Source organism: Lepus europaeus, chromosome 15 (assembly GCF_033115175.1).
Source record: "Lepus europaeus isolate LE1 chromosome 15, mLepTim1.pri, whole genome shotgun sequence".
In the NCBI taxonomy this organism is placed as follows: Eukaryota; Metazoa; Chordata; class Mammalia; order Lagomorpha; family Leporidae; genus Lepus; species Lepus europaeus.
Genome location: NC_084841.1, coordinates 81,314,460 through 81,329,899, shown reverse-complemented (window position 1 = coordinate 81,329,899; position 15,440 = coordinate 81,314,460).

Below are 15,440 nucleotides of genomic sequence, written 5' to 3'. Positions count from 1 at the left end.
TCCTTACACTCAAAATAAGTGACACCTTGTGATAAAAATAATAATCAATAATAAGGGTCATGTAGTGGGAAATAAATACAATTTCCATGCAGAATACTACCATTTTGATCAGATTACATAATGTTCACACTTGTGACGTGAATTAACAACTAAGACTATTTAAATAAATCAATTATTTTAATAGTTTCCAAAATTTTTTCAGATGCCAGCATACATTGTATCCTATGAAGATGTTCACTGCAAACACACACACACACACACACACATGTCCCCATTATTTTTCAAGTGGTTTCTTAGGTTCTGCAGAAGAGAAACAAACAAGTAAATATCAGGAACAGCTAACTGTTATCCCTCAACTGTGGTCCTTTCCTTACAGAACTGTACTTCATCCCTTAGCATGGCAGATTCCGGAGCTCAGGGTGAGTTATTTGGTCTGCTCAACTAGATTATAATTTACAGGTTTTTCACTTTAGGTCTTTTCTTTGTAGATGTATCTTTCCAAAGTGATAAAGTCAATTTGATTTTTCCTGAATAATCATGTCACACCCTGAGGTGATGAAAGAAGATTTGAGTACCAGCTGCTTTCTTGTATTCAAAACGGGTTGAAAGCTTGGTGGCTTATTCCTCTTGTTGTTGATATCAAGGTAGAATCAGCTTGCCTGCTTTACTCATTCTTCCGGCATTCTCTTTTGGAGTGTAGAATATATTTTCTTTTATAGAATATGCTTCAAAACTGAATACAGAATCTGAAGGGTGGTTTTGTATTTCTTCCAATTTATTTGTGAAGGAAATATTAAACATGCCCTTTAAATTTTTAGCAGTCATGCTTAATTTAAGATTAAGTACATAAGGAAATGTCAATTTTGGTTAAAAACTTATTTGTTAAGAGAGTTTATATACCTCGTGTTTGTTAGTAATCTGTGTTTGGATAACATTGTGAATATTTTACAAGGTCTTACAGAATCTATTCGAGGTACAAAGTGCTATCCCTGCTTTAATGTTGGAAACATTGAATTTTAAAGTCAAAATGATTTATGTAAGGTTATGCATAGATAAACATTGGCAAAGGTAAGAAAAACATGTTTTCTGATGCTTGCTTGGATTGTTTTTATTATTATAAAGCAATCCTTTCTATATCAGAGTGCAGACATCTCTGAAAGTAAAGAGGAAACAGGTCCATTGTACTTCCAAGTTTCCAGCCATACCAGGAGATTCCTGGAAGGCAGATCGCTGGTCTCCTGTGGAGTCATGCTCACTTCTGTGCCCCTCTTGCCGGCTGGTGGTACAGAATATATTAAACCACAGATGTGACTCCTGCTCTTAATGAACTTATAATTTTGCTTCTCAATAGTCGTTGTAGCCACAGTAGGCATGAGAGGATGATTGATCAATAAAATCATGGCTCTTCTGATATTGTTGATACACTTGGATGTGATTAGCATAAACGTTCTAGGAAAGTCTCCGACTTGAGACATACAATCAAAACCTCCCATTAGCTACTGTAGCACAGAGGATAGCATGATGTGCATCGGTTCAAACAAGGGGCATTCATACCTAGTGGGATGACCCTGGCCTTGGCAATGGGTATGTTCATTGCATGCCCTGAGCACACCTCAGTTTGTGAAATTTTCCAAGATGTTATGGCTTGTGGAATGCATTGAGGTCCAGTAACAGCTCCAATTTTTGGTTTGCAGGCGGAAATCACTAAGTCCAGCTACTGACCAATTCCCTAAACTATTTCCCACGTTGACTTTTTCTACTCCAGTCCATCCCAACTTCTCACTGCTGTTCACTAAATTGTGCCCAAATACTGGATTTTAAGCCTCCCCCATTAATCTGCCTCCATTTACGTAACTATTCAAGTAAATTTCCTTCTCCAAATATCTACTCTCAATACAAATTAGGTTTTGTGTACATAGGAGCTCCAGACTGAACTTAGATGTCCCTCTCAAGCAAGAAAAACCTTCCTTTTCCGGATTGTGATTCAGCATCTGCACACACGATCATATTTCTCTTCCTGTGCTTCCCATCATAGTACAAAGCATCAGAATTAACCAGGTTGCTCAAAGCTGAAAGTGTCATTTCCTTCATATGTGACTTCCAGTAATTTTTGAAGTTCCAAATACTTTTTATCAGATCAATTCTCTTTCTTCCTTGTGCTGAGTCTGGGTCACTATCATATCTTGTTTAAAATTACTCCAACCTTATTTAGACAAGAGCCTTGGGTGATTACTGACGTCATAAAAAGAGTGTCAATTGTTAAATCAACAATGGGAGTCACTGTGCACTTACTACCCATGTAGGATCTCTGTCCTTAATGTGTTGTGCTATGCGTATTAATGGTAAAAGAAGTACTCAAACAGTACTTAAATGCTTTGTGTGTCTGTGTGGTTGCAGTCTGTTGAAATCTTTACTTAGTATATAAGAAGTTGATCTTCTGTATATAAAGATAAATTAAAATGAATATTGATGAAGAATGGGATGGGAGAGGGAGTGGGAGATGGGATGGTTGTGGGTGGGAGGGAGGTTATGGGGGAAAAAGCCATTATAATCCCAAAGTTGTACTTTCGAAATTTATATTTATCAAATAAATGTTTAAAAAATAAAATTACATTTCTCAAAATGAAATACAGGTTATTTAAATATTCATTTCTCACTTAAAATTCTTCAATGACTCCCTTTAGCATGAAGGCAAAGTCAAAAGTCCAATCATGATGGACAAGATCTTATAATATCTGGGATTTGTTTATTGATTCTGGCAAGATTGCCATCAATGATGAAAAAATTCTGTTATTTATCTACTAACATTTTTCAAGAAAACAACTTTCTTCATCATTTTTAAATATGAAGAAAATTAATGATTTTAAATTATGAAAATCAGATTTTCTCAGCCTAGTTGCATTATCTTGCCTTTCCACCCATTCATTTATTCCACATGGTTCACTTCTCTCCAGCAAGCCTGTCCCAAACTGCCTCCTTACTTTAGCTTAGATATCAGTTTTGATGGTATGCCTAACCAATAAATCAAGTATATGAGGTCTTATCTGTGTGTTCAAGTAGCATCTTGCATTTCCTCCTCACTTAATTGTCAATCTTGATTTCCTATTTACTTAACTATATTACCTATTAAAGTCCAAGTTCCAGGGAAGCAGAAGTTCTATCTCTGCTCTTCACACTCATGTTTCGAGATCTGAGCACAGTGTGGGGAACCAATAGATGTTCAATTAACCTAGTGAAGTGAATAAATATGGCAAGTATAGCTCATGGTTCTGAGCTATAATTCATATTGTTCATTAATTGAGAAAACCTGCACTTCTTTCCACATATTTGCACTAACAATTATTATGAAGTAATCTCTGTGCATAGAAAAGTTGCAAGAGTGTAAAGAATATTTTCCTGAGCTCTTGGAGACTATGTTGCCAAATTGATGCCTCATGATCCCTTTATTAGCTCATTTGTGCTGCTACAATAAAATACCTTGGACTGGGTAATTTATAAACAGTACAAATGTATTGCTCATACATATGGAGACTTGGAAGCCCAGAAGATTCAGTGATTGTAGGGGACCCACGAATATAACCTGTGTATATTACGTGGCAGGAGTGCAATGGCCTCCCTGAAGCCACTAGTATAAGGGTGCTAATTCCATTTACAAGGATTTTCCTCTCATGGCCTAATAATTTTATGAATGTGCTCACTTCTTAATTTAATCATCAAGGGGTTAGTTTTAACATGTATACTTCGAGGGCACAGAAACATTCAATGTGTTTTTCCAAAGGGTGTGGACATTCTGTTAGGTAAACCACAATGCAGCCATTGAGATCAGGGACAGGGTATCAGTATGTTCCCAATACCTAATATTCAGGTCCCTTCAAATTTTTGTCAAATGTACCAACATGTCCTGACTGATACATAAAAACCATAGCTCAGATAGTTCAGTGGGACCCAGATCTCTGTTAACATCCTCCAGAAGCTGAATGAAGCAGTTCCGCACCTGCCTTAACCAGAGACTTCTACTAATGTACACAGTGCATTCCTGAACGGTTTGAGACACTTCGAATTGTTTTCTTTAACTTGTAAATACAAGCAGTTTAAATATTTCAACAGTTGTTGCTATTATTATTTTATAGCTCTGCTCATAATTTAAAATGCTAAAACTACAGGGACCAGAATCCATGATCACTTTGTTCACTTTGTATTTCTCAGCATCAGGCACAGTGTTTGGTGCATAATAAACATTTATAAACATCTATTCATTAATTATTTTCTTCTTTAAAATACTTGAATTATTTATTTCAATCTTAAAGGCAAATATTTTATAACTTCTGTTGTTGAACAAACACGTACACATCAGACATCTGATTTGAAGAGCAGATGTTTATTTGTCATATGCCTTTAATGCAAGTTCTACTTTCTTTTCCTTTACTACATGATTATAGAACTTCAGATTTGGAAAAGGTCTGGTAGAGGATTTAGCCTAACTCCCTGCTTCAACCTAGACCGTATAACTCAGGGGTGAATCAGAATTCTAAAGATTTTCTTCAATTTGTAATCTGTCTTTCAATGTACAGTGGTCCAACCTACTTGTAAAACATACAACCTGATTATTTCTTACTGTTTTGAATTATCTTCTGGATTAAGTATAAAACATTTTCTGTGAAATATCTATAGTTGGATCATACAAATAGTCCATGAGGTATGAAAGAGAAAATATCATGGTTATTAAGAGCATGTTCACTGGAGTCACAATGCTTGGGTTAGAAAAAAACCTGCCTCTCCTTCTGTTTCTGTAGAAACTTCAAGAATTTAAATTAATCTCTCAGGGCCTTTGTGTGCACTATGCAAATCAGGGAGAGAGTAGCAGTGACCTTCAAGGAATAAGCTCTTTAGCACAAGTAAACCTCAAGGGAGACTGTAAGCACTTAGTTTATTTTTTTATGTTAATGTAACTGGTACATATTATCTATTAATAAAAACAAAAGACATTCAGATAGACTTTCTTTTTGAGGTGAAGAGAAAGAGAGACAGAGTGCTTCCATCTAGTTCACTCTTAAAATGCTCACAATGGCGGGGGCTTGGCCAGGGCTGCTGCTGGGAGCCTGAAACACAGGTCTCCCACGTGAATGGTAGGAAACCAACAGCTTGAGCCTAGACCCACTGCTTTCTCTCAAGGTCTGCATTGGTGGGAAGTTGAAATCAGGAAACAGAGATGGAAATAAAATCCAGGCACTCTCATGTTGAATGTGGCAGCTTAATCAGTAAATCAAATGCTCGCTCCCAAAAGGACATACTTAAAATTCCATGTGTAAAGAATGTTGTTCATGTACGTTTATTTCAGAATTATCTGTGTGATTGTGTTGTATTCTGTTACAATAAATTCTCACTCATTTCACTATGCATGCTTATTGTTTATGAATTCTCTAATTTCCTAAGATACTGTTTAGTAAAATGATCCCTTTTTGTACTGTTCCAATTTATTTCCATAATCACTATTGGCAAGAAGCTATTTGATTGAAAAATTTGAGATCAATAGCAAAGTACTATATATCTTTATAACTTAAAACTTTACTGATCTTCAGTATAAAGTTTCAAAAATATTTGTATAATAAAAACATGGAGAATATATGATTGATAGCAGACTGAAATGAATCTAATTTTTCTGATTTCCTTAAAATGTTTATTTTCTAACTAGTTCTTGTTTAACTGCCTCTTGATACTTCTAATATTCTTCAGGTTAGAGACAGGTAATTAATAGGAGCTGATATGGAATAGATGGTTGTTCATGGAAATAAAGTGAAAATAAAGAATAAAGTTATATGTTTGGTGGTATCAAATGAGATAATAACAATTATCATTTCCAAATTGCTAGGTTATTACTTTGGTTTTGTGCCTTCTTGAACCAATGAAAGTATCTATTTGTTGATTTTATATTTTTATTGTTGCTTCTAATGTGTATGCTTATACATGGAGTCAAAAATAATTTTGTGTTATTTACTTACATTATACAATGCTGAATAATGTCCCAGAAATTCTGTCCATCTATATAATTTTCATACCGAAATACTGTATTCCTCATGCTGAAACATTTAGGTATATGAGCCAGGTAGGCAAGTAGTCTGTAGGTTAGAGCTGCTAAGAAGCAGGCTAAATTCCTGCTCAGCTTACTTTGGTGAAATAAGAGATTGGTGATGGGGATGGAGCAAAAAAATAGGAGGAAGAAGAGCATATATTTCTTGCTCACATTTTTCTCCAACTGGCAACTCAATCCTTTTGTGTTAACAAGCTCTTTGGGGAATATAAGTAACTACTGGGAAAGCCAGAACTATGGATCATTCATTTTTTATCCTTTGTCTAAATCATATCAACAGCTAACAGAGACCAGGGATAATGTGACTGCAGGAGAGGAATGGGGGGAACGGAGATGTTGGAACGGTAGGGGACAAGAGAGGAAAGGAGAAGGGTACCATGCAGCTAAGGCTAGGTAGATACTATTGCTAGGAGCACCATCTGCTTATGGTCTGATTGTTAACTCTTCCTTCCTCCTGGCTCTTTCTCTGTTGGTTATCCAATGTTTCATTTATTCTTGGGTTTTCTGCAAGATACCACTGGTAGATGTGAAGGTTCTCCTTTATTGATTCAGCATTAAATTTTCACTGTAATGCATGTTGGGGATTAGTGCTACTCAAAGTGGCCAGGGAATGGGTACTCAATTATGTTTTTCTTTAAACCAAACTCGAATTGAATTCTGATGGTTGCTTATGTCAAAGTGGCAAAAAATCAGTCAATTCATGACCTAATGTAATCTCTTTTAATAGAAAGGGAAGTAGGGCTTATAGCCTTAGGCCTTGCATTTGTATTGTATTCTTTCTAGGTCTTCACGAATACTTCCCAAATCTCCCTGCACTGCCTCTACACACACACACACACACACACACAAGTGTGAGAGCTCCATCATCCTCTCCTCTCCAATACCTTCTCTAACCTCTCGTGTTTGGTTTTTCCAGCACCTCTTTGTATCTGGAACATGCCTATTTTCTTGCATTCTTCCCTCTTCTAGGTTCCAGCCATAACCTTTTCTCTTCTGTTTTTAATGCGCTTGGATTATGTCAATGGTAATATACAGAGAGAACAGTCTAGAGCAGCTCTGATAAATTTCTGCAAAGATTACTTAAAAGCAAGCACACTTGCCATAGTAGTCCGGAGTCTACTCTCATGAAGATATGTCCCTTTCATTACTGTGACTTTGACCATACTCCTTGAAAATAAATTTCAACATGCCTTCACAATGAAGTATTTTACAAATTCCTAAGCAACCTTATAAAAATGAGCTGCCATATAAACTTAGAATAATTATGTATTAATTAGAAAAAGTAGCATTGGTAGTTTGAAGTTTAAAATTACTCCCAACATTATCTCTAAAGAGATTCAGATTATTTTCGACTTATCCCATCGTATACCCTAGGGAGGAGATCCTTCAGCTTTCTTAAATATCAATTTGAAGACTGATTTGCTCTTTTGAAGTTAAATTCTGATAATTTGAGTAATTTTGCATTCTGTACAAGAATGTCAGGAACTTATTAAGTGTTCAGAAAAGTTTTTTTTAATTAAAGGTAAGATCAACAATATTTATTAATGTTCATTTATCACATCTTGTCAAACGTGATTATTCATCCATTCCACAAGTGATCATTGAGTGCTCATTACTTTCAGAACTATGTAAGAGCATTCTGCTGTTCTAGAATACTAGTTCTCTAACTCCATTCAGTCATAGCTTTGCAAAAGTAAATGTGTAGCATAACCCTAGTGATCTCCACCACTGTATTTTCAATGGATCTGAGAGAGGGAAGTTCTCTTAGGACAGGTGTATATGGGAATGCCTGGTACTAGAGAACCCTGTACATGAACCATCTCCTGCCCCCATTCCCATCCCCACTCTGATAGCCCAGATATTCTTAATCCTCTGCACTCCCTTCTTAGACCTTGGCTGCCAGGAGAAAACAAGGCCAAATTAGGAACTTGAATTTTGCTAATATGTGTTACAACATAGCATATTTTATAATTGATAGTCACTTTTATGATCTTAAGATTTTGGCACTCTTTCAATGTAAATTTGAGTTTAAAATGTTTTATGAAATTATTTTTATAGTAAAAATATTATATTATGCCACAACAAAAATTTAAAAATGAAAAAAGCAAAAGAAATTGTGGCTCCATTAAAATACTTTCTTGTTGCCTTATGTTAATATGTTCAAAATTAAATCATCTCTCCAGTAAGTCTCCATGGGACTTTGGAGAAGCAGATACTACAAATAACTAAAAAGCCACATATTTTCCAAGTGTTTAGGAACCAGCATTTGTTGATCATCTTTGTTTTTCTCAGTGTACATTAAAAAGAAAATGACTGAAATTTCAAGGTTTTCTCACACAGATTCATAGAAGTTGTGAGTAGATCTGGAAATTATAAATCTGTACCCTAAGATGAGAATTTTTGCTTATAGCTTAAACAATATATATCAAAGATTAACAGTTGATGTGAGAATTAATCTGGAGTGACAATTGAAAGATTACAAATATGCATGCCAAACCATCATTTAAAAATGAAACAAAGGACTGGCATTGTAGTATAGTGCATAAAGTGGCCACCTCCCATGTCAGTATCTCATATGGAAGCTGATTTGTGTCCTGGCTGCTCCATTTCCCATCCAGCTCCCTGCTAATGGAGATACTGGAAAAAGCAGCAGAAGGCCCAAGTGTCTTCCCCCTGCCACCTACTTGGAAGACCTGAATGAAGCTCTTGGTTCCAGGCTTCAGTCTGGCCTGGCGTTGGAGAGTGATTCAGAGGATGGAAGATTGCTCTCTCTGTCTCTCCCTTTCTCTCTGTAACTCTGATTTTCAAATAAACAAACAAATCTTAAAAATATGAAACAAGTTTCTTTTGTAGCATGACCAAGATGTCATTAACGTTCTCCTAAGTTTAGCTCGGTTTTTGCCTCTACGCCCTGACCTTCTTTTCTTATATCTTTAAAGAAATTTATAATTGTAATTTTTTTCTCTATCCATTTAAGATGTAAATCTTTTAGAAGCTCCTTGCCAGTTTCATAATCCAGGAATGACTTTCTCCATGATCTGTGAGGAAGAGAGGACTGCTCTCTCTCCTGCTCTGTGGAAGGGGAAACCCCAAGTCTGAAGTGCATTTTCTCCAAGTTATAAAATTCTTCTGTCATGAAGATATGAGAAAGCTTATTTTTTATCTAGGTAATGCCAGTTAGAAACACAGCTGCCTTCAGTCTATCCCCATTCTCTACCCCTCACTCCTTCCTTCTCCAGCTCTTAAAAACTCTTGAACACTTTGTTTCAACAAAGTTGAGCTCAGTCTGAGTTCTGATCTCTCTCCTCTGTTGCAATAGTCTTGAATAAAGTTTACCTGTTTGACTTTTTTGGGTGCAAGGTTTGTTTGGGGAAACATTATGTCTTTTGGTAGGTTATTCCACAACTCAGGTAAAATATTTAATAAATACAGGCAATTTGCTACTAAATAAAATAATAATGTTTTATTTCTTAAATAGTACTAGTCAATCATATACCACATATTGTTCTGTATAATATATTTTATGTAATGAGTTCAAATTAAATAATTCTGTATCTGAATCTATCAGAAATATATCATTCAGCTGTACGGGGGTATGGGTTTGTGTTTGTTCTTGAATATCTGACACATTTGTTTGCCTACAGAGAAAACACAAAAGGCGTCTCCTATTCATTTAGCAATCAGTCAATAAGCTCAGAGATGCTGTATTTGAACTTTAAATTTCTCATGCAGAGAATCCAATAAATTCTTCCACAGATTCCCTTTGGCATCTGAGTAAATTTCTAGTGCCCTTTAAATTTTTATAGCTGTTTCTTCTCTCTCTTAGCCCAGAGGCAGTTCCAGTACTTTCATATTACTTCCATGCCTTTTCTTGCTGACTTCTCCCTCACCTCCCAATTGTGAACTACCACACAGCTACGAGACCTCGCCTGTTTTCCCTGTAGACAACTTGGCTCTGGCCCTTCCTCTGCTTCCCAACACCATCATCACTGTCAGTGCATAATCAATAAGATTCCTATTTTCCCAAATATTTACCTAAAACACCCAAATCTAACTTGCATTGTATATTTTTGAATACAAACATGCTTATGCTTGTGCTGATATTTATATTTATATTTATATTTATATTTATATTTATATTTATATTTATGGATATATTCAGTTTGGCACAGGTCATGTAAGAAAATAATAACTAAATGGAACTTATGTTAGAACGTGTTCTGATTTACAAGCCAAAAAGTACACTATATAAGCTTATGTCAGTACTTGTATTATTAAATTTGATGAGCAAAAAATGTTTCAGTTGTTTGTGACTAGCTTTAATTCTTTTTTAAAAAAGATTATGTGCTGTAAATATTCCTGAAAAAATACCTCAGTCAAGTGCTAACAGAAAACAATTGTATTCAGTTAAATGTAGTTATTTTATCATTTAGAACGTTCATATTCCATATAGTAAGCAATTATCCAGAACGTATCTATTTTTGTGCACTATCTTATCACATGAAAATATTAAACCCAACAAAATGGCAACAGTCTTTTTAAGTTGATATAGGATGCGATTTGGCTAAGTCCACCTTGTGAAATCTACAATTTAAATATGATTGTGGATTGTTCATAATTGATTCTGTTGTGTTGATGTTGAAGGAAAATAAAAATGATTGTACCGATATTTTGTCACTTACTCTGATGCCCTCATTTCAATGTGATGCCCATGTAATATCAATGAGCTTTGTATAGTATCACTGAATCCTCAGGTTTAGCAAAATAACTATTGTAAAGTGTTATATATATATATATATATACACACACACACAAGATATATCATTGTATATATGATATATATATATATATATGATGTAAGTGTAGCATCTTTGGTTTTCTAAAATTTATTTATTTATTGTTTGTGAATTGACTTTAATTTCAAATTATAAGATTGATAATGATGTACTCATTCCACCTGTGATCAGCATGTCCCGAGGAATATAGACATTTGTTGATAGGTAGCACCTTCAATATACAAAATTTCACTGTGAAATTATGTGAATTTGAATGTTACTTCTGTTTATGTTGGATTAAATTCATATTTCTAAATTCAGCAGCCTCTTTTCTCTCTCTCTCTTGGTTCATTTTCAACTGTCAAAAGTCACAGCTTTCCCCAAAGCATTATAAATAACATAAAACAAATGTAAACGAATAAGAAATAAGGATGACAAATTCCCAAGTTTTCTGAGGTGCAGGAAGGGAGGTGTATGAAAAATGCACTCCTTATTCTATCCATAGTTAAATTTTGTGTCATTTTCATAGGTTCAGAAAATTGTGAAGTAGAAAAAACTTACAAGTTTTCTTTTAGTCATATACCTTTACTGATACATCTCTATCTTTAAAAATTAAAAATAAAGTTTAATCCACCTCACTTTACTCTCTGTATCATGAAAACTCTATGGCAAATACTGATAGTTAGAATTACCCATGACATTATTTCCTTATACTCAAAAGCATTTCAAAATATATAAGCTGCAATATAATGATTTAGAAGCAAATCTTCCCCTTATAGAAAAATTTATATACTCATAAAAATATGATCAAATATGCTGACCTTTTATTTGATGATCAATCAGTAATATTTGAATCATATATGATGCCTTTATATGCTTGATAACATAGGCTACCACCAATTTAATTAATAAATAATTTAGATGAATAAACACATTTATTCTGGAATCAAAAGAGATTATCTTTATGCATGCCTGAAGCTTTCATGAAATTGTTATGAAATGTAGCTCATTTTTTCCCAGATGTTCTTCATACTAAATTGTAAGATGTTTAAGCCTCTTGTGTTTCTTTCAGGATAATTTTGACAAGAATTAGTACATGTAAACATTAGAATTATTAAACTGTATTACTCCTATAAATTTAAAAACATCAAATAATGTATAGAATTTGTCAATTGAAGTAATCGGTCTTTTTATGGTTTTCAAACTAAACTGAAATTGTGTTTTGGTAAGTGCAATTAAAATAATTGAGTGCTGTTCTGTAACTGGAGACCACTCTATGATTTCTGTAAATACTTAGCATCTACAATTACTAACGTGTTGTTACATCATCATCTACATATCAAAACTCACCAAGCATTGTTAAAAGTCTCTATATCTTCCTAAAAAACGATTCCAAAATTAAAAGACTTAAAACAAATAGTATTTTTATTTTTTTCATTTATCTTATTTTGTTTTTTTGCTTAGAATTATGCTCCACAGTCTAAGGAACTTCACCAGGGATCCCATGAAAGGCTGTGGTATGGTTGGACAGACTGAAATGGGCAACATGAGGGTGATATTAGACCTATTGACTTAATTTCTAGGATCTTCTCCCTGTATGCACTAAATGTCTCTTACTTGGGCTACCCCAAAGCAAGATGGTTTCTGGGTTCCAAGATCACACACAAGGAGTGAACTTCCACTATGCATATAATTTAAGAAGCTCCTGTTTTCTTCATGCTCACTGATGTCCCATTGGCCAAGGAAAGTCACACAGCCAAACTCAACCTCAGCGAGGGAGGAGACTGCGTGGGGGCCGAGTAGGTGGAATCAGACTTGACCGGCACTACTCAGGCAAGCATGCACGATAGCACTGGTATTCAGAATACGAGAACCACCCCCTGTTGCGGATAAATTGGAATGCAGGCTTCCTAGTATGTTATTGATTTTGTCCTATTTCCATTTAGAATTGGAAAATCATAGAGAAAACCATGAGAAACTGAATTTTATAAGTCATTCCTCCATATTCAAAAGATCCACACCCACAGATTCAATCTCCTGCAGATGGAAAATATTTTGGGAAAAAAAAAAAGTTCTATTTATACTGAATGGTACACTTTTTTTTTTCCTGGTCATTATTCCTAAATAATATTATAACACTAACATATCCTTTACATGGTATTAAGTATTATTAGTAGTCTAGAAATGATTTAAAGTACATGAGGGGAGATGAACAGGTTCTATGCAAATTCTCGCCGTTTCTCATAAGGCGCTAGAGCATCTGTGGGTTTTGTTCCCTACGGGAAGTCATGGAATCAATTCCTTGTGGATGCTGAGGAATGGCTGTGCTGATAAGATGGTAGTGAATCTCAAGTTAGCAAAATATCAGTAGTTTTACCAATTTTAAAGGAAAACAAAATAGGGCTGTGTTCTGAGGTTTTGAGTTACAGATTTAAGCAGTATTTTTACAAAGCGTCAGCACATTAGACTAGTTCATTGATACGAAAATATCAATGATAGAATACATATTAATGGGCACTATACTATTTTTGTTTGTCTCGTATGTTTTTAAAACTTTTTTAGCTTCATTGCTCTCTGCAGTGTAAACGAGGTACTTTCAAATCAGATTTTCATTTTTCACATAATAAGCATAGATTCATTCTTCCAAAATCTCTACTGCATCTGTGCCTTCAATCAAATACTTAATTTTGTGTTTGTATGTGGGTGTGTGTGTGTGTTTGTGACTCCAGTTTGATTCTCAACTCGCACTTGTGAATTTGAGTTATAAGATGCAGAACAACTCGAGACTTAAACTACAAACACAGCTTTGGCTGTTTTGTAAAACCCCCTCATATCACTGAATAGGTGATTCCCTTATGTCCCAGGGTACACATTTTTAGTAATCTCAGCCAAGTCGCTTCCAGTCACAGCAATCACTGTTGGGCTTTGTTACATCCACACATTCTTATTCCTATCCCAAATGCTTTTGAATTTGAGTGTCTTTTTGTTTTATTTTTTCTAAGATTCTATTGCAAAAATCTGTATTTTTAGACAGTCCCCTTTACTGACTGTTAAGTTTCCAAAAACCAGTTTCCCTTTTCAAAATGATCTTCAAAAGAAGTGAGAGAGAGAGAGAGAGAGAGAGTGTGTGTGTGTGTGTGTGTGTGTTGGAGCAGGTGGGGGTTGTGGTGGCACAGTGGATTAAGCAGCTAACTACCTGCAATGCCAACATCCCATATTGGAGCTATGGTTCCAGTCCTGGCTGCTCCAGCTGATATCCAGTTCTCTGTTAATGCACCTGGGAAAGCAGCAGAAGATGACCTTAGTGCTTGAGCCTCTGCCATCTACATGGGAGACCCAGATGGAGTTCCAGTCTCCGGGCTTCAGCTGCCCAGATCTGGCTGCTGAGGCCATTTGGGGAGTAAACCAGTAGATAGAAGATTTGTTTCTGTATCTCTGCCTCTCTCTGTTACTCTGCCTTTTTTGATAAATAAAATAAGCCTTTTTGTTTTTCATGTTAGTAGAACTGATAGTGTAGTAGTTGCAAAAGAGAAAAAGAAAGCCGAATTATTTTGCATATATTTGAAATTCACATAATCAAAAGTAAAATTCAATAAGGTTTACTCTATATGTAAAAGTATTTTTCAGTTTGCAAAGCACTTTGCAAATTCAAGGTATTATTAAGAAAAATTATGATGATATTCATAACATTAATGAAATCGGTATCATTTACTGATAACTATGAGCCATGAGACATTGCTCAATTAATTTAATATTCATCTAGAATACCTTTAAATCATTGATTTTTTCACTTTATAATTGCCACTGTTTGAAGATTTTTTTTGCTTTGAATCATTTACATATCAGTTCTTCTTCAATCTTTATTTTTTATACCAACTCAAGAAAGATGAAAGTTTAAACCTGGAATTCCTATTGTTAATGTGGAGTAATTAGCAAATAATTTTCCAATTGACTTGGTCTGCTATTTTTAATAGATTGTTATCAAGTCTGTAAATGTTTGGCTTATTTTAAACATCCTACCACAAAATACAGGGATTTTATATGTGTTATTTTGCACAAGGTGCAAAATCAATAACAAATCTTAAGTACTAAAGGGACTTCATTGAAAACCTGTTATTGATGTGCTAAACATCATTACACCTGCCATGGAAGATAGATTGCGACACTATTAACTTAATTGGCAGTGGATATACTAACATAGCTGCCATGTCAAACTAGCAGTCCACCATCTGTAAATTTTTATGCATATTTTCTACAATACCTATATGGTATTTTGACAACCCTTAATCAACTTTAATCTGTCAATTTCTAAGTTTGTCACCAGAAAGTTCATCTGAAGGGGAGTGTCTGCTCCGTTCATGTTAAGTACAAAATGATTACAGTAGATAACACAAAATGCATAACTTCTTGGAAAAATAAAGTTGTTTAACATAGTTATTATGTACTTTCAAGGCATAATAGAGTCTTTTAAAATGCATCTTAAAATACCAATTTACAATAGTGTACTGCAAGATATATTTGCTCATGGAAGGCATATGGCAACAGCAATAAAAGTAAAGATGCTTTTCTCTGCAATT